At 45.9% G+C, this 18,250-nt stretch overlaps 1 protein-coding gene across 1 annotated transcript in view; it reads left to right on the top strand.

Moving 5' to 3' along the window:
* Nucleotides 1-10,119: 10,119 nt before the first annotated feature.
* The window catches only part of ZFHX3 (zinc finger homeobox 3), a 473,005-nt gene continuing 464,874 nt past the window's right edge, over nucleotides 10,120-18,250 (top strand). The window contains exon 1 of the mRNA XM_084532975.1: nucleotides 10,120-10,170. The gene's annotated coding sequence lies outside the window, so the exon portion shown is untranslated. The remainder of the gene's footprint in view (nucleotides 10,171-18,250) is intronic.

Here is an 18,250-nt window from a genome sequence, read left to right as displayed (position 1 = left end):
TTCACCCTTGTCTAGCATCTGCCCCTTGAGCATCCCACACAGTCCTTGTGTGTTGAGGGGCTCTCCCTGCCGTACCTTTGGGCTCAGACCGATGCCCCACCAGGTCTGTGGGATGCAGCACGGCACTGGGGCTCAGTGGAAGGTGAACAACTGCAGCCCCAGGTTCAGCTAATGCTGAGGAAGTACACGCAGGGCCCACAAGACATAATGACAGAGGAATCTGTGTCAAAGCTCTTAATCATCAACTGGTCCAAACACACGTCAGACTACCTGTGTGCTTGAAAATGCTCTTTCTGTTCTTTGTGCTTTGTTTTCTCATTCGTGATGTGGGGCGACCCCACTCTCCTCCTCCTAGCCCTGGCCAGCCTCGGCATGGGTTCAGGTGGTTCGTGGTGGGGATCATGGCCAGCACCTCGTGCTGCACATGGGGGAGCAGCGCAGAGCGATACCCAGGGCAGCTTATTTCAATAACAAAGAGTGGTGAAGCCCAAGCATCCTGAAGAACTATGTAAATGAGAAGAATAGCAAATGGAAGGAATAGGTTTCGCTATTGTTTGCTGTTTAAATAAAAAAGTGTTAGGTTTAAAGATTTAGGCCAAGATGCATGCATAAAAACCCTCTATTAGGTGAGAAATTTTTTGACCATATCCTGGTTATTGTGTTTTATAACCCATAGGATGCATCTTATATATAATCCTAAGGAATGTCATTTGTGTTGCAGACAGCTGGGGTGAAATGTCCCCTGCTCCCTGAAAGTAATGTCAAACCTCCTATTGCCTTCAACAGCCATTTCACTGATAACCTTTGTGTAAGATTAAAATATTGGTTACTTGATATTTGTGTCCTAATTAAAATATGTATTAGTGACTCCAGAAGTCATATCTCAAAGAACAGGGCAAATGTGAATATTTGAACTTGTTTGTGCACTGCAGAAAGGAAGAAGCCAGGAAAGCTGCAGGTCCTGAAAAGGAATCTTTACAAAGGGAAAAAAAAAAAAAAAAAAGAAAAAGGAAAAAAAAAAGTCTGATTACTGCCTTTAATTTATAAAAAGTCTGTGACAAAATTGTATCATGATTTTTATAAACTTTGAAAGTGGATGAATGAGGGGAAATGTGTCAGCTGGCTCTGAAAGCCTGGAAGTGTGAACCATTCTGCTTTATTTTATATCTCTTTCAGTGATCTCCATGAAAACTATATTCAAAGACTATTTAATTCCAAGCTTTCATTCAGGTCTGCCTTGAAGACAATAGAGGCTGAACATCAAATAGGCTCCAGTTCTGTTCAGAATCTGTTTTTTTTTTTTTTTTTTTTCTTTTAAACAAAGATATAAGTGAGATCCACCTATAAAGACTTTAATGGGCCCAGGAGAACTGTTGCATTAGACAGGAGATCCTTTCTCTTCATGTGATACTTCCATATTAGAAACATGCATTGCAGGCTCAACTAATTTTCTTTGCAGATAATGAATTTCAGAACTAGCTTTAATAAATTTTCCCAAAGTTTGCAGTAAGAGGACTAGAACAATATAAATGTCATTAAAATAATTAAAAAATATTATAATGAAAATTTTTTGCATGTGTGTGAACTAAAGCAGCAAACATTTCTTTAAAATTTCCCGAAATAACTTATTGAGGCGTAACAGGACTGGTTAGGACATAATGGTTACACTCAAAGCGTAATTCAAAAAATTATATCAAGAATTTCTGACAATATTCTATAGTTTGGTAATTATACAACAGTTGTCAATTTAAAGAATTATTGCTATTTTTCCTTTTAAAGCAATGGACAATAAGCCATCAATGTAGTCCTCAAAGGCTGGCTATCCTGACCCCAGACTTGTGTGTGTATATCTTGCAATATTTTTCAGTAATCAAAGCAATGTCTTTAAATAAATGTGAAAAGTTACGTGACCTTGACTGTCAGACTCAATTTAGAGTCTGCCACAACACTTCGCTTTTTATTTTTTAAATTAGCTGTTGCCATCTTTTACAATTTGTTTATAGGCTGAAAGAGCCACACAAAATGTAAAGTATCAATAGGAAGTTTATAGTTGTTGCCTTGTCCACAAATATGGTGGTTTTTAATAGACTTAAATTAAATCTTTTCTTTTTTTTTTCCTCTCTCTCTCCCTTTAATCCCTCTCCTTAGGTAATGCCTTGATTAATTCTAACTAGTTTTCTTTTTAAGGAATTAGTTCCCTTTTTGAAAAACTTTGGGGCTGTGTTCCTCTCTCTTTTTCCTTTTATCTCATTATGGATTTTTGTAAAATGCGTCATTAAAAGATATGTAAGTTAATATTTACCCATGTGCTACATTTATTAAACCACTTTGTTTCCCAGCTGTTTTTCTGCATGTTACGAGTAGTCAGGAAAAAAGATCATTTCAGACTGGAAGATTTTTCCTGGGAATCTGTTGGAGACAAGAAATCAAACAGTATTAACAGTATTTTTTTGTTACTCAGGCCCAGCGGTGATGCATGGTTTCAGTGGGTTTGGGCCGCCGTCACCTCTCTTTCCGATGCCCCGTTCTCAGTGGCAGATTTCTTGCTTGGGCGTTTGCACAGGTATTGGTGTTGGTTCTTTCCTTCCTTTAACTTTGCTGCCAATAGCAGTGCAAATTTCCCGTTCTTTATGGCTGAAAGTAGGTCATCTGCATTTCCAGAGACACTGGTAAGCCCATCTTCTAACTGATTTTTATTTTTTTGTCAACTAAATTTTGGAAGCATATGTAAAATAGGACTGAAAATAGTATTCCAAATGTCAGCAGCCTTGTAGCATCTCAGCTGAGCTGTTCTGTTTCACTGTTTGGAACAGATAGTTCATGCCACTGAATGAAAACCAAGTCAAGGCAGCTATGAATTGGAGCAGAACTATAAAATATTTGGTAGAGCTCTGCCTGGCACGTAGGAAGGCTGACTTGCTGCTTTTGAAGATGGAATATAAAAGGGAAAGGTTGAGACTTTTAATCATGTAAAATACAAGGCTTGTTTTGATCTAAATATAATTTTAAAACTAAGGAAGAGAAAAATCATATGGCAAAATAAAAATGTGGTTATGTGAGAATTTGGTCAATATTGTAAAATCAGGTCCTGACTGAAGAGGGGATGATAACGTGGGCATCACCCCACAGAGCTGCTGCCTAACTAACAAAATGGACATAGATAATTTTGTTCCTTTTACTTTCACAGCTTTGGCATGCATTTTCAAATGAGTTGTTACATTAATATGCTTCCTGGAAAGTATTTTAGGCTATATAGAGTCAATTGTGTTGTTCTGTATGACTCTTCTGCTACCAAAAATTATAATGAGATCATTTGAGTTAGTTTTATTTTTGTACTTCTAATAAGAACAAAACTGTTATAGTCCACTTGAATAAAATAGCAAATTAACACGTATTATAATACATCTTTAAAAGCTTTAACCTAGCCTTTCGGTGTGAGAGACAATGGGCTACCAATTACTTTATGATGGTATAGAACAGGGCAGATTGCTAACTCACAGTACAATACTGGGTGCAGATGTTGATATTTTATTTTAAAACAGTAAACAGTGGCTTTTTTTTTTTTTTAAATTTCAAAGTAGGTGGCCAGGCCTGAGTGGTATCCTCCTGTTTTCATTGGACTCTCTGAAATACCACGTCTGGAATAAAATCTGCAGTGAAACGTATCACCAGAACATCTTATTTCTGTTTAGGACTTCCAGTGCCTTTGGGGTGGTTCTTGCTTTTTTTCTGTCTATTTTATCCTAACCTTCTATCATACAATCCTAATACTGCAGGCATGCATTGGGCTCGCATCTGCTTGGCCAGTACTGCATGAAAGAGCACGCAGCGGTTCATAATGCAAGGGGACAGGCACCGTTGGGCTACCTTGTCCTCTTCTGAACATATTCTATCCCTGTATTATTGTATCAAACATGAGTTTTAATACAATACCACAGGAAACTAAGGGCCCTATTCAGAGATTACATGCACCCCATGGAAGGGTGCTTTTCATGTATTGGAAGTCTGATTTAAAAAAAAACAGCCCTACGTGACTCTTCCATATACTGTAACTTACACAAAACAGGTAGTTCTTGAGGTTTCCTGTATTAGTACCTGCTCCTTTGACATGCCTGGCACCAGCCCGACAGGATCTCATTGTGGCATTTTTATTAAGAAAGAGGATGCTGATTCTTTTTTCTCTGTCAGCTGCTGAAATAAGAAGGTTTTAAGAACAAAGGAAAAACTTGTGCCAAGGAGAGACACAAGAGGATTATCATTCCCTAAAGAAGGGGGACGTCCCACACGCTGAAAGACTTGCCATCCTAATGAGCCGACAGATTTTTCCAAGGCTGGTAAATATATTTAGGGAGAAGTACATTTGGGTGCCATCTCTACTCATTTATTCTTCAAACTGTAATGCTGCACATTTTGGGTTTCAGTATATTGCATTTTAAAACTAATGATGCATTCATTCTCAGAGCAAATCTTATTTCTAAGCCCTAATTTAATAGAATTAAACTCTAAGCTGAATTGGTTTTATGAGATAAAACTCTGAAGTTGATAACTGCATTTAGGAATAGTTCAGGTATTGAGTTTCTAATTTGCTTCCTGAGCATGGAAATCCCTCAGATAGTCAATATTGACGACCTGTAATTGGTAAGAGAGGGTCTTGCTGAGTTGTCTCTCCCGTGCTGGAGAGATGCGCTGTGCAGGCGCGGTGCTGCAGCCCTGGACGAGGCTGGGGCTGGTGGCGGCCCCAGCACCTTCACCCCCAGCACGAGCTGGGCTGGTCTCGTGCTGCCCGCTGCGCCTGTGGCCAGCTGTACGGGGTGTTTATCGTCACCAGGTCTTGCGTGGGTCGGGACGGAGGAGCTTTAAAATGAACAGGAGCTGCCTAAGACAAAGCGCTGGGCTTATAGCAAGTGCAGCTTGTTCCTGGGAAGTCAGGGGTCTAAGTGAGAAGGAGCTCTTCTGAATAAACACACCGCGAGCACTGGTGCCATAGTGCCAGGATATGGGGCCAATTCTAGCATTAACTCTTTCTGGAGCAGAGCCCCGTGGTTTCCAACATCCTATCCGTCAACCATCCCATGCCCATGCCGAGGGTGCTAGCAGCCAGGCGTGAGGCAGAGCAGCCAAAACTCACTGCGAGCGGAGGTGGTTCTCAGCTCATGCTGCCATTTGCCCCAAGGACATCTGTTCATAAGCAAAGAGCACATTATTTGAGGGATGTAGGACTTCACCAGGTACAAGATGCTCTAACTGTGCTCTTCTGCAGCATGTCCCCAAGGCTGGAGCTGATCAGTGTGACCTGCTGGGGACCGCAGGTGACAGCAGCTGCCAGGTGAAGCCATGCCAGATGTTCCTGCTCCTTACAGCCATGTGCAACAGCTGGGCAATGCTGACATGTTTGTTAATGGGATGCTGTACCACCTCTGTGAGACCTCTTTGCTTTATTTGTTACTGTTAACTTCTTAGATTCTAGTTGTTGGTGGTATTTTAGAATAGGGGAAGATAAAAGGACAAGAAAAATGTTTTATATGGGACTTTGAACCAAGCCTAAGAAATACGCCAAGAAGCCTTACAGCAGGCCAGACAGTGCACGAAAGGAGATGGCTATAGGAAATCACAGAAGACAATAAATGCAGGTTTCCCTAACAGCCAGAAATAATCCCCAGCAGAAACTGCTCCTTTCAGATCACTTCAGTAAGGGATTTGCCTCTCCTGTGGCACGGTAAGTATTCTTACGCCTTTAGGAGCGTGTCCTGAGCATCTACAGGAGAGGCGATTGGAGGGACACAGAGGCAAATGCTCCTTTTTTTCTTTATCATCAGCTCCCAGCTCATTCCCAGGTGAAACCGTGGCTGCAGCCCCCGCAGCATGGGCTGGAAGCGGCCCCGCATCCATCGGGGGTTCAGCAACCTGCTGCTGCCAGCTCTGGGCTGGTGCCCCGTGCCTGCCGGCCCTGTTCCTGGGCTGCAGCCCTGAGGGACATCGGGGTGCTGCAAAGCCAAGCAGGCAGCGTCTGTGCTGCGGGCACTGCTCAGTGTGCTGGCCTGCGGGTGACAGGCTGGCTGCCCACACAATGCTTTGCTGGCAAGCAGCCTGCTCTTTTTTCTCTCGGTCCCTGAAGGGTTTGTTTCTCAGTTATGTGTCTTCTGGCCAAGTGACCCGCCTTTGAGATCGAGCACTGTCGCTTTTGAAGCTGATCTTCCCTTAACTCCGCTCATCTCTCCCAGTGTGCCGTTCCCTTCTGGCTGGCTTCCACCAGTTTTTCCTTTTCGCTGTGTTTCTGGTGTGATGTGCCACTGACCCGGGACTCTCTGTGCAGTAACACTCACCATGGCACTGACCTGCTGTGGTGTGAAGCACAACAGACAGGAGCCTACCCCTGCTTTATGCTGAAGCATGAAATCAAATATTTTCTCCCATGTTGATGGAACAGGCCCTCAGACTACAATCCCTTGTAGCACGATGCTCTTTTCTGGGGCAAAGAAACCACACCAAAACCAGACCCAAGCCACTTTTCTTTGTCTACTCTGCTTCTGCAGAACTCCCCGTGGAAAAGCATCCTGGCAGCCGCACAGGAAAGAAGGCGCCCATCCTTTTGCTTATCCTTTGCAAACCAGGTTTTGCTATTGCTGGCTGATGTTTATTTGATTTTGTTTTCATTTATCTTACATAATTTTACTTTCCCACCTGAAGAAATCATAGTTAGTATTCTTGTGAAAAGTTTGTGCATGTCTGCGTATCCATGTCTCCTGGGGCGATTTTATTACACTTTATTAGCTCTCTGAGATGTGAATAGTGGGTGGTTCTGCATAGAAATTGGATATCAAGCCTGTCAAGTTCCAAAAATAAATAAAAGCAAAGAGTTGTGCTATTTTAAAAAAAGAGGGTGGGGAAAGAAAATAACCCAGTTTTTATTGTAGCTGTTTAATGAAAAAGTTTGGTTTTACCCTAATATTTAATGATTTAAAGCATCAGGAAGAGACTCACCATAGAGTTTGTCTCCCTCACCGAACCAGTGAGATTTTTACTGTATTTTTTTCTGACCTGCTCCTGTTGCTACAGGTGTCTTCTGCACCCTTACAACATGCCGCATGATGTTAAATTAAGGTAAAAAAAAAAAAAAAAGTGTTGCTGTATTTTGCTAGGTCTGTAGGCCTCACAGGCTGTGATGGTTTAAGAGCAGTTCCCGGGTGCTGGTGCCCACTGGTGGGCCAGTGACAACCCGATGCTCTGTGCCCGCCAGACAGGCTGGAGGGGGCTGAGGGCCAAGTCTTACACCTTGGGTGCTGATTTTGGCCAGAAAGGTGGGGCTGGCAGTCAGGGTGGCATGGTCGGTGCTGCTAGCAGGCTGGAGGTGCCGTGAAAGGCATGTCCTTGTTGCACCCCCAGGGACATTTATGTGAAGTGTTCCACGGCGCGAGTTACGCACCCAGTCATTTTGTGAAATTACTAGTTTTGGTGACTTCATAAAATGGATGGAAACCATAAGGCGACGTGATGTGAAGTGCCTATAGGCGTCTGTTTGACCCTCATGCTGAGAGTGACGTGCAGAGAGGTGCAGGTTTACCCATACCCATACCCACCAGCCTCCTCCTGCCTTAACCAGGCTGCGCAATGGTGCAAGAGGTGCCGCAGCGCCCGTGCTGCTCCCAGGCTGGGCAGTGAGCGGTGCTGAGCACCCTGCATGGGCAGCGGGGTCCGGCCCTGGCACGTGGCAGAGCAGAGCCCCCCGGGATGGATGGGGAAGCGGTGTCTATCTTCTGCTCCCGACAAAAGCTTTGTCATGTAGCACTCACATCCACACGCTGGCTGCCCGCTGCAGGCTCCATTTTCTGCCTCTCGTGGCTGTGATTCAACAGAGCGCTCCTAATGCAAGGTTTCACTGTTGTTCTTAGCAGTGATACAAGTTGTTTCGTGAAATGCCTGAAAATTTTAGTCATTTTGAGAAATAACTGGTTTCATAATATGAGTGTAACACGTACACCGAGCAGGCAGTCGGGTGACAGAACGAAATTGGTTGCTCTTTTCTCCCGTGGCCGAGGGAGTTTCTGTTCTGCATTCTCACAGATTAAAGTTTCTTCTCCCTACAAATGTTATAAAGTCTGCTGTTTAGCTATAAACTGTTGCAAATGATAAACAAATCAATATTTGTTAATGTTATGATGCACTCGCATCTATCAGATACGCATGGAATGATTTATAGAGTACAGCATTTCAGGGCTGACCCTTGCAGGTCTCAGAAAGCACTTAAAAAATAAATTTACCCTGGCCTCTCTCACCCCATTTCAAAAAGGGTGACAAAGATGAAGTAATTTATAAGTCACACTTTTATTAATGCTTTTAACTTTCATATACTTGGCTTTCTTGCCCTCTGAGCAGCTAAGTGCAGCTCTTGGTCGAATGGTAACCTTCGGCGCTTTGAGGGGGGTTTTGTACAAATGATCAACTCATAAATAGGTGCTGTGCTCCGCATTATCCTGCCATAAATTCACAGGACCTTTCAAGTACATCAAGAAAGAGCAACTTGAACTAGGCGCTTTGCGCTTGAGTTTACAGACTAATGCAGTACTAATGAGCAGCTGGGCAAAGGGTTTCCAGAGCATGTCTAATGCTTTATGTTGTGATCCTGTGCTCGCTCCCCGGCTGGAGCAGCCCCCGGCAGGCAGCAGGGAGGTGGACACGACAGCCCATCTTCCCCTCTGCGTCTCGCGTGCGGCTGCTTGGAGCTAGCTGACAGCGGAGTGCGGGCAGAACAGGGAACGCTGACTAGAACATAGTGCATGAACTAATTATTACCAATTATCACCCCTCGGATTAAAGATACCATTAGGAAAAAATGATGTAAAAGAGAACAACGTGTCAGAGAAACTCCAAAATACTTTCTGTGGTGAGCTCCTGCTGCTGGCTGCAGCCCCCACGCTGCTGTGCTGGGACACAGCTTCTACGTGGCTGCCACCAGCAGTTCCAGGACATTTTCCACACATACCCACGTGCTCGGGGAAGAGTTGTGTGGTGATGCTCATCTGAATTAAAAGCGCGTGTATTTTGGCACAGATGGAAAAAAGCAAATAGCAATGAGACCCCATGGGGAGTTTCTGAGCATGGCTGGCCTGTGCTCCTCTCTGAGCCGTTCAGACTCCTTACAAACAGCTGCTGCACCCCGCAACAGATAACTGTGAAATAAATGAATTGTTCAAAATCAGCTCTTCACAGTTAGTACTAAATTTAAGAAAACCCAGACGCCCATCTGCCTGGAAGGGAGAGCTCACCCCATAGGGGCAGTAAGATCTGATACATCTGAGCCTTCTGCCCTCCCAGCAAAGCCCCACGTGTCCGGCAGCGTCCTGCACCCGTCTGGCACAGACTGCCCAGAGAGGGGCTGGAGTCTCCCTAGAGATGTTCAGACCTGGCTGGGCACAGCCATGGCCATCCTGCTCCAGGTGACCCTGCTTAAGCCAGGGATTTGGACTAGACAACCTCCAGACGTGCCTTCCAACCTCGACTCTGTAATTAATCTTCTGCAAGGTGTTTTCTGTGGGCTGATTTATTCCGAGGAGAAAATCTAGCTATTTCCAGCTGGAAGCGTCATTAGGACTTGAGGAGAAAGAATGCTTTATTCAGCTGCAGATGAGTGACGCAGTGAGCATCCCACTCTCTGCTAGATCTGAGAGCTGACGGTCGGCCACTGATGTAATACGTCTAATTATGAAAGATGAGGAAAGAGGAAAGTGGTAAAGACGAGAATAACCAGCTATTTGTCAGGAAGAATAGAAGAATCATACTTTAAGTTTCTCTTGTGCACTTCTGATGTTTAAACCCAATGCGTAAAGGAACTCATTTTGGATTTTGCACTGGGATTAAGGGATTCCTCTAATCTTACTGGGCCTTCTAGGAGGTCTCTTAGAGGAAAGGGCTGCCCCTAGGGTCAGCAGAGCAGCCCTGACCTAGCTCCTGAGCCTGTTTGCTGGCTGATGATACGAACATCAGCTGGTAGAGCACAACTTGCTGTTGGGACAAGCGTTACCTAATGCTATACAGGTGAAGGGCTTAAGCAATTGATCAGAGAGGTCATTTGGGTAGTGGGAGTGAATATAAGGAAGGATAGAGCAGTTGGGACTGTTTATTGGGAATGGCCCTGAAGCTGCAGAGAGAGTGATCTGCTCTGATGCAAGCAAGGTAGGTTTCTGGCTGTGGTTGCCTCTCTGCTGCTGTAGGAGTTAGCGAAGAGCTTAAATTTTATCTATTTTGGAATGGTCTTGTATAAGGCAAGTCATTTGAGTGTTAGAAGTTTTGCTGAAGTTTTCTGTTCTTAGCCAGGTTGTCTCTAGGACCTGCAACCTGTAGTGCTGGAAATGATGCCTTAGTCAGTGTCTTTGGGAAGTCCTGGTAGGTGTGTGTGGTGCACCTGAAGCTGTGGATTGACGTCTCGTATGCCTGGCAGTAGTGGAAGAGCATACTTCAATAGTTCAATACTTATCACTTGACAGATAATGATATTAAGTCCATCTAAAACTATTATTTTGTCTCTTCCTCCCCACCACATAAGTGAGAAATGTTTTTTTTTTCTAGGATGGGTTTCACTGTTACTGTCAGAAATGAAACTTGTGTGCTCAGATATCAATCACACCCGGTGGCTGTGAAAGCTTGCCTTAAACCAGCTTTAGCTCAGGCAGCTCTAACCTGAATGACCCCCAGAGTATTGTGGTTTTGGATATATGATGTAATCAAAATGTACGTTCTTTTTGTTTGAAAGAAACTTGTCTTTGCATGTAAGACTTCCATTATTAATGTAGTGTAAGCTATACTAACATATATGACTTTGATGTGATTGCAGAGAAACTCTTGCTTTAGAAGGCTAGATTTTTTTTAAACTAAAGTCCTCTATAAAAAGCTGTATGAAATTTAACTATTTTATTTTAAAGTATGTAGAACCCTGCATAATGAAAATGTTTGAAAACTAGGCAATATGGCATGGGTAGAAACTATCTGAATGTATTGATTACTCTTTTCCTGAATCAGATCCATCTGTCAATTATGTTAGAAGTTGGGTGAAAAAAAGGCTTTTATTTCAGCATGAATATGTAATGTAGTGCTTGGGAAAAGCAAATGCCCTGTATTCAAACCATATGCATAGTTTGAACGTGGGCACTGCCTAGTCTGTTATTAATGAATATTGTTAACTCTGGGATCAGCTCAGTTGCCTCTGACTGTGCTGTTTGGCGGCTGGGGAGAGCTGCTTGTTTTTAAAACATAAGTGGTTTTTCACAATCTCTGCTTCTCATGTGCCACGTTCAAAAATACAGTCAAAGGGGAGAGATGTATCTCCTTGCAACTTTGTGAATTGCTGAGACTTTGTGTGATTAGAACACTTGATTTCTCTTTTTATTTTCTGAATAGTTAATGACAGCAATAGGGGTATAACACCTGATGGGAAATTTTGTCTTCCTAATGAGAAGGAGATGGTGAAGAAATAAATGAACTAGAACCTAGAAGCTCGTCTACACTGTCCTCCTTTTCCTCCTTCAACCACCAGGGTCACTGTGTTTTTCTCAGCAGGGGTTTGATTTACACCAGTGTATAATTTACATCTTTGCAGTATGTGTTTGTACAAGGTCTGTGCTTTGCAAATATTGTCGTACTCCTCTTTGATAAAACAAACCGTGTCTCGGCTGCAGACTGTCGCTGTGGCTCAGGGAAGCTCTGCTCGGTTTGGCTGTGCGGGATGTGCTCCTGCCCAGGCGCTTCGGTGCTGCCACAGCTCTGAGCTTACACGGAGGTGAGCCCAGGAAGCACTGAAGATGCTGCGTGCTCTGATGTGTGGCACATCAATCAGGCAACTTCAGGCTACTGATTACGTGAAGGTACTTGAACATATGAATGCCAGTCTACGGATGGACATCTAAAGGAGCTTTTCCAGCTTTTTCTTTTGTTGCTCTTATGCCAAAAAATAAATAACAGCACAGAAATGAAGTAATGACCCTTAAATCTAACTTTCTTCGACTGTATCTGTTCCAGTCAATGTGTATCAATACATCACAATACAAGCCTTTGTATTTTAAAGCTGCCTATTCTAGGAGATTTCAGTCAGTGTAATTCTGCTGTTAATAATTTAAATGATGAAGTAGACTTGGTGAGAACAATAACCGTGAAACAGACAGAACTGTGTGCAGTGTAGGGCATAAATCCGTGAAAACTCAAGGCTCTGCTGTTGAGCGTCTGAGTGGATTAGCAGCTACATGGGAAACCCTGCTGTGGGTGGAGGCACGTGCTGCCATCGGGTAGCGGAGGAACTCCGTGAATTCAAGCCTTTGAGCTCTTAAAAAGACAAAACCAAAGCCAAACAGTAATGAAGGAAAGTCAGTAACAGCAGAAATTAAGCTAGTATGTGCATTTTTGTTCCCTGAATTGTTCTTCCAGTTCTGCTTTGGGTCTGCTGTTCTGAGAAAACTGTTTCGAAGCTATGATCTCTTTGTATTCACATCTGGGTCCCTCGTTATTCAGCTTTGCATTCCGTGTAGCTGCGGAGTACAGGGATGGGGTGAATCTTTCAGCTTGTGATCCAGCACACTAATTCCAGCTGCTACAGCCTCCAGTTTCTAAACCAGGAGAGTTTGAATGAAGCCTGGCCAGAGCCAGGAGCTTCTGAACTCAGTTCCCCCAATTACAGGTGTTTGCCTGTGTACTCCTGTAAAAGATTTAGTCCTTCCATGTGCCTCAGCTGGCCTGCCTACACAAATTGAGAGGCACCAGGCAGCAAAAAACCTAGATCCTTTAATTGCTTCTGTGTGATTGTTAAGAGGTGAATAAGACCAGAAAAATTGTGAATTCTCATGGATGGCCATAAGTGATACCTGTGTGGTATTACAGAAATGTGGTGGAAACACCAGTGCGATGGAACATGGGTTACTACTCCTGGGGAAGAGCGGTGTGGACTGGGATGCTCAGCCAGGTGTTGTGGAAACTCGTGATCTCAAAGGACTGGAAATCAGCCCTGTCACTGGTGAAGGGTGCTGTGGGTCTGGTGAAGCAGCGATGAGAGGGAGCAGGACGTCAGCTCTGCTGTGGGCATGTCCCAGGCCAGCAGCCACCACTGTCTGTTTGCTGCAATCCATCCCCTCCTGCTCCTCATTGCTGGCCCTGGGTCACCCCCCTCGTCCTGCTGTCCCCTGGGCTGCCATCTCCACGGGGCTGTGTCCTCCTGGGAAAGCGTGCTCTCAGTCCTGGAGCACCCAATTCAGCTGGTGGGCTTTAGTACTGGTAAACAGCTGACGTAATGGGGATTGTTGTCTTTGATTTCAATGACACTTGGTTCCCTAAACATTGCTTCTACAGTCAGTGCTGTGATTTTATGTTTTAAAGACTTGCATAGCAATTTCATATAATTGCTTAGGGTGGAAGAGACATTTAAGATCAAGTCCAACCATCAGTTTCTTTAGGCATCCCCGAAGAAGATCCTGTAGAAAATTGTCTTAGTCATCTATTTTTTTAAAGCCTTGCTGCAGATTTGTGGCTTCAAAGGTGGTTGTAGTACACTGTAATCCCCTCTTGTGGGGCTGGGGCTAACCTGGGTGGCAGAATGCAGGGCTTGAAAACATCCTGGCACCTTGTTCCCAACTGATGAGGGAGAAGGGAAGGAAAGCACTGTACTGAGGTGCTTGTGGGGGAGGCAGCAGGGAGGGGAGATGCTGGGGCTGGGCAGCGATGGTAGCAGGAGCTGCAGGGGCTGTGTTTGGGGTGCAGGTGGGTGCTCACCAGAGCTGAAGGCAGGCTCTGGGTTGGATCTCCCACGAGTGGAGCAGAGCGGGAGGATCCCTCCATCGCCCTGCAGGTCATGCTGCTGCTGGTGCAGCCCAGGACAGGGCTGGCTTTGTGGGCTAAGAGCACATTGCTGGCTAATGTTGAGCTTCTCATCAACCAACACCCTGTGTTCTGAGCAGGAAGACACTTGATAATAACATGCAGACAACGCCACAGTGGTGTCTTGTGCCAGAGATTTGTATCCCTCGAGCCAGTGTTTGGCTGCTCAGTGGGACCAGACCTATGTCCTTAGGGGATGCACAGCGAGAAACTGCTGCAGGAGGTCGAAGGCTACAGGTCCTCAAGGGATTCTGCTCAATTTTGGGGAAAGATGCTCATTAAGAAATGAACTATCACTTCCTGGGAGCAAGCTGTGACTTCACACAAGAAAATATCGCACGGTTACAATGTGCCAAGACACACCAAGCTGGAGCTGGTTGCTGGTGTCCGTTCTCCCCTTGCAGCTCCAGCCCCCAGCAGGCTCGCTTTGCTGTCAGTGTGCGACCAGAGCTGTTGTGTGTGGCTGTGGGAGCACAAAGGCTTGCTCATCCACACAACAATGGATGTAACTAAAAATTGCCATTTTCCATAGTCATTTATTTTGTGTGGTTCCGTGCTCTCAAAGCAGGTGCTGATTGCTCCTTTGGCTTTAGCCATGTGGTGGGGCCCTCTCTTGCCAAGTGGGGTTCTGGGGGACGTGTCGTGCTTTCTGAGCACCGAACTCCTCGTGGCTTTGCATGCATGGGTCTGGCAGAAGTGGATCCCTGTGCCTGGGAATTCCCTGGGGTTGGTGGGGTCATCAGGGGCTGCAGCTGAGGCTGTCGAGGCCTGAGTGAAGCTGGGGCAGGCGGGGAGCAGAGGAGGTCCCGTGCTGTGCCTGGATTCCCACTGCGCCTCGCTCCGAGTACATGGAAACACGGCGTTGTTAATGATGAGAACACGATTATAACCAAATGGGAGATGAGGTGGGATTTGCAAATTGCTTAAAATTATTGCACTTAATTATAGTGAGACCTGTTAAGTCGGGGGAGGCTCCGTTCCTGCGCGTGGTGTGCTCACCAGCTGCCTTTGTCAGGGTCCCTGCTGCGGGGCAGGGGTCAGGGCTGGCAGGGCGCCTGTGGGCACTGTCCTGTGCCACCCTGATGTCCTTGCGGAGCTGTCGGGCTGCCTGTGATATTTCATTATGCTGATTTTAACTGGCGTGAGTAAAACTTGCAGACAGGCTCTGGTACTGGGGGAGGAGGAAAGACTGGAAAAAACAACCCATAAATTAAAATAATAAGAGTATGGGCCAGCAAACAGCACACACATGGACAACAAAGAGAGTCACCCTAATAAATACATTCACTTTGATTTACGGTGTTGTGATAATCTATACCGTCATCCTTGCAGTAGTTGGGAGGTTTTTTGTGTGGTGATGAAGGACAAAATCAATGTTGGGTCTCTTCATTCTTTTAATAAGAAGAAAATAATTCCCCCTCTGTGTTCTGCCAGTCTTGGGACTTGGCTTCAAAATCCATATAAATCTGTAAAAATGTAATACTGCCTTAGGATTTTTTTTCCTCCTGTTCCTGAAGGAGGGTTTTCCTGAAGATGTTTTTGTCTCAGCTCTGGCTTGTAAACCTGGCTGCTCCTGCAGCCTTCCCCACCCCGGCCCCTTCCCCTGGTGCAGGTGACCGCCTGCCTCTGCCTCCCCTCCGAAACCCGGGGCTGGGGCGCTGCTGGGCTCCGTGCTGAGTGCTGGCTGGGGGATCTCTGCAGGACAAGCTGAGAAATAGCCTATGAAGGACAAGAAGTGCAAATGTTTACAACTTTCTAAAGTAACAGGATTGAAATGTAAATAATGCTGACTGAGCATCACCCGTCAGCGAGGCTCACACGGTGCCCTGCCAGCCAGGGACAAAGTGTGGCTGAGATGTGCCCACTTCTGCGGCACGGAGCAGTAAGCAGGCTGGAGAACACAGCCAGTGTTAGGGGAAAGAAAACTTGGAGAGAGGTGTGGGTATGACAGTTGGAGACAGTACGGGTTTCCTCAGCCTTTGCTTTGTTGGATTTGTGCCCTGCCTCCCCCCAGAAGCTGCTGCCAAAGGACGCAGGTTTTCACGTTTCGGTAGCTTCTCCGCCTTGGTGCAGAGCTGCTGAGATGGCTCTGGGGGATCTGTGCTGCTGCCTGGCTCTGCAAGGCTGAGGGTGGCAGAGGCCAGGGCCACCAGCTCATCCCCGAGCACGGCTGTGTGCCTGGGGGTGCCTCCTGCAGCGTGGCCGTGCCTGCAGCCAGCACAGTGCGGGGCAGCGAGGTGCTGGGATCCCCCCGTGTGCACGGCTCAAACGGGAGGGAGGTGGCACAGGGCTGGCAGGGTGCAGGGATTTCTCGTTGTTTTGTATTTACATCCCAAAGAGTGGTGAATGTGGAATGTTTTTGTAGATTCGATTCCCTGGGTGAAGAAGTAAATAACGCCTAAAATTCTGTCCTAAGAATAGAATAAACATCTCCGGGACCCACGAGAGGAAGCTGCTCCTTCTTAATACATCTGTTACAGAAAACACATCGTGTCTTCCCTTGGCAGTGTATTTAGAAAACACTGAAATTGATAAATATTGATAAAATTAGCCACTTTTATTGACTTCTAACGATATTTTAGTATCAGCATCGTCAACGTGATATTCCTGTAAAGAAATTGTAGCAATCTTAGAAATGCTTTTCCAGATATAAATCAACTGCCTTAAAATTACGCTTTTGCAAGCCCTCAACCAAGCATATTTAGAAAAGTTAAACATAAACTGTTTTCTCTCCGTGGAATTAGCTGATGAGTAATTTAATATATATGCTTTGTGGCACATTTTTGTGAACTATATTTCATTATCTTTAAGTGCATTAGCTGATACTTTAAATTCTGTGGAAGCAGGAGTTTAGTTACATGAACCAGCTTTCTCCGTGGTGTGGGCATGGAGTTACTGAGCTAATGCGTGCGCTGTCACTGTGGCTGTGCAAGCAAACAGCACGGGACCTGAATTTTCTGCGTATACGAGTGCAAAACCTCCTAGTGCAGAGGTTTTTAAGTTTGTGTGAAAAAAACAAAACACTACTTCCAGATAGAATTATCACTGTAAACCACAATTTTTGTGGTGCATTTTTTATATGGGGGGTGGGGGGACTCCTGCTAAATGCAGCCACATGCTGCTGCACAGCACGGGTTTGAAGCAGCTGCTGCTGCTTTGCAGGAGCTGTGTGTGGTACCTGCATGGGGACCAGGGAGGACCTTCTGCATCCAAAACCTGGGGCCTGGGAGGGTGTGGGTGCTTGTCCTCAGTTTGGGGCCTGTCCTTCCACCTTTTGTGGGAGCAGTGGGCTTTTTAAATCACTTTCCAGTGGCCTTTAGCCTGAAAAGATTACATTTTTGGGAACCGTGGAGGACCAGCCTGCTGTCAGAGCAGAAAATCAAATTTTTTTGATGTGATGTTGTTGCATTAAAAGGGCCAATCTTGTGTCATGTAACATGTGAGTAATGGGGCTAGCATGTGATGTCAAAAATTTCCAGCTGCCTCATAAATAAGCACAGCACAGCCCTTCCCCCCGTGCCCACCGAAAGGTCACCCCGCTTGAACCGGGGCTCGCATCCCAAATTACCAGCGCGCACGGAGTCAAGGTTAAAGGTACAGTATCCCCTTTCAAAAGGCACATGTCAGTGTCTGTGCTGGGAATGATAAATAACGTTTGAAGCGGGCTATCAATTTTCAAGGCCCCCCCGCGGCACCGGACGCTGAGGTCTGGCGCTGCCGAGGGCCCGCAGCTCCGACGCTGCGGTGCGGGGCTTGTGCCGCGTGGCACCGGCTCTCGCTGTGCTGGGGGAGGCTGCAAGCACCATGGGCTGGCCCAGCGCATGCACTGAGACAGCCGGGGCTGTACCCTGAGTATTTACAGCCTTACCTGCCTGCAGCTCACCCGAGTGAGCCAAGGCACCGGGTTGAAAGCTCTGTTTCGCTGCCGTCTGTGCGCACGGACAGGCCGACCTCGCCCTCCTGTTGTGAGCCTGTCCGACACCACCTTCAGCCACATCCTCTCATGGGGTGTGTTTTGGAGGACTCTGGCCTGACCACAGCGTGCGGGGCAGAGGTGCTTACGGCACTGTGGACACCTGACATTGCCCGTTCCTAGCTCTGCGTTGCTCCCGGCACAACTGCCGTGCTGGCTGCAGACCAGTCCTTTGTGTGCATCTATTGTGCATCTGTGGAGGTGCCTTCCTGCCTGATAAATAGTTGGGAAAATACCCTCAAATCTTTCTTGTGAAATACGATGTTGTTCGTGGGGTTTAAAGCCCGTATAAATCACTATTAACCCCTTTTTACATGCAGGCAACAAAGCCACCATGGTTAAGGTCATGCACATAAGTTACGTATCCAAATTTGGCTTCAAATGAGGCTGTGCTTCCATAACCAACAGATAATTTTGTTATTCAGC

The sequence above is a fragment of the Aythya ferina genome (assembly GCF_964211825.1).
Source record: "Aythya ferina genome assembly, chromosome: 12".
Taxonomy (NCBI): domain Eukaryota; kingdom Metazoa; phylum Chordata; class Aves; order Anseriformes; family Anatidae; genus Aythya; species Aythya ferina.
The sequence above is the reverse complement of the archived record's forward strand: the minus strand, read 5'-3'. Positions and strand labels throughout refer to the sequence as shown.